The following is a 2,266-nucleotide window of genomic DNA, read 5'->3' as shown; positions in this document are numbered from 1 at the left end:
TTTAATTATTATTATTTGGTGAAGAGGAACGCAGCAGGCATCCACCTCTGATGGGCCAACTTTTATTCTTTACAGAAACTGGCATCACATGTAAGAAAAAGTCAAAATGCGCACATAGTCCTGTGGACATGTAAGAAGGAATAATATAACATGAGGCGGCCGAGCGTGAGAGGGGAAAAGCCTTAATGGAATGAAGTCATCAGCGGTAATTAAATGCAGTGGGCAGAGAGAGGAGGACGGGAGCGCGCCTGCCCCTGGTGCGCGCTGGGTGGTCTGCTCCACTGATAAATATGTGGCTCTGCCTCCATCCGAGCAGGACCCGGTTCGAACAATACATACATTCATTTATTCATGACTTTAAATCTTCTTTAAAATAGAAAAAAAAAAAAAAAAAAAAAAACGAACCATCGCCGCCACACTTTTATTGTCTTTTGGGTAGACAATAAAAGTTTAACGATGAATTGTTTCCTCGTTTCCACTTTGGCAAACCGCCTGAAGGAAAAGAGTGATCCATTCGAGCTTTTCTCTGCACAATTTGTTCACTAAAAAGTAAAAAAAAACAACCCAATTGAATAAATTAAATCTGTGATCCAAGACTGAAAACATTAATTTACCCCCAAAACAAAAAATAAATAAATAAAAGAGCTTTGCGCACGAAAAGTCACAAAGCATTATTGTCTGGTTTAGTGCAGACGCCACATTTTGCTTGTCCTTCCACTCATTTTCACGGATTTATATTTTTTATAGAGAGTATCAAAAAGTGTATAAATAAAAATCAACTCCCTGTGGAAGGAATAACTGAACCCTGAGATTTGAAGAAAAAAAAGTGAAAACGTGGACGGCCCGAGTTAAGATCTCCAGGGAACAATAAGCAACTGTCAACAGTTTTAGGATATGGACTGATCGCCTTCCAGCAGCTCTCACTCACAGCTGTGTCCGAGCTTGTAAAACGGCCTAATGAAGCTTTTGAAAACAAAAACACCAACGTGTGCGCAAACTGATCTTAACTGATTTGCAGTCAGAGTGAAGTTTGTGGAGCTTTTTGTGGCGCATCTTACATTAGGGTCCCAGATCAACTAAACGCCCTCGCCTTTTTCCTCTGACTTAAACCGCAGCTCTGCTCGTGATCATGTGGCTGATCACGTTAAATCCACCTTACCTTTAACCCTGCGTCATCCTTCCCCCGTCGGACAGCCTGCAAGAGGAGCTGAAGTCCCGGTCCGAGTCTTTGCGCGCACAGTTCGGCTGAGTCTCCACTTCTCTCCTGCTGCGTCCCTGCGTAAATATTATGACTGCATTACACAAACAGTATTCATTTTTAAAGGAGGAAAAAAGAGAGGAAAAAAAAAGTCCCAATATGTACAGATGAGGCTGCAAACAGACGGGCAATCCGCATCAGTTTGAGTATTAACTGATCTAACGGAGCTTTTTGCTTGATTTTTTTTTTCTTCTTCTTTTATTTAAAGAAGGCCAGGGAAAATGTTTACATTCTGCTGTATAAACATCCTGCCCATGTTCCTGTCTGTCTGTTACAGGAATCAGGAGGCTGGTTTTGAATGTGAGGAGCGTGTTCTCTGGTAAATAGTTTTGATATAGGCTAAAAAATATATTTCTTATTAAAGCATTTAAGGGGTTTGAGGGCTGCGGAGAGATGCGTCCTGCATCACTGTAGCTGGGGAGGCGCGTTGGCACAGTGGCTGGAGATGGAGGGCTGCACTGCGGGATTATCAATAGACAATTTAAATTATACTGCAATATTCAGCATTAAAAATAAGAATAAGACAAATTAAAGTCATGTTGGACAACTAAAATCTGGAGTTGAAGACGGGCGGGTCAGAGTGAAGTCGATGGTTTCGCCATGCGCTCCAAGCCGTTTAAATCCGTCTATTATCTGCTGCATGGAATAATACATCCGTGGGATAGATGCCGTATTTCTGTGTTTTGAAACAAACGAAAGCATTTCACAGAAAAAAAATGAGTACACGCAGATGTGCATGCTCACAGCCCACCGCTGGAGTAGGAGGGACCTGGGCGGGTCCCAACATCAGGATGACAAGACCTCCAGCTTCCAATGCGCCGATGGCAACAGATAAGTAAAAAGTGAGCTCCTCGGACGCACGACAACACACCAAGTGAAGTGGAAAGCGGCTCCTGTTCTGCTCCTTGTGTCGTTTCGGACTCCAGCTGGACTGAACCACAATCAAAAAGTTTACAAGACTTTTTGGGACTTTTTTTTTTGTTTTGCCTTGGGTCATTCCCCCCCCCC

Source organism: Kryptolebias marmoratus, linkage group LG15 (genome assembly GCF_001649575.2).
Source record: "Kryptolebias marmoratus isolate JLee-2015 linkage group LG15, ASM164957v2, whole genome shotgun sequence".
NCBI classification, from domain to species: domain Eukaryota; kingdom Metazoa; phylum Chordata; class Actinopteri; order Cyprinodontiformes; family Rivulidae; genus Kryptolebias; species Kryptolebias marmoratus.
Note: the sequence above shows the minus strand (reverse complement) of the source record.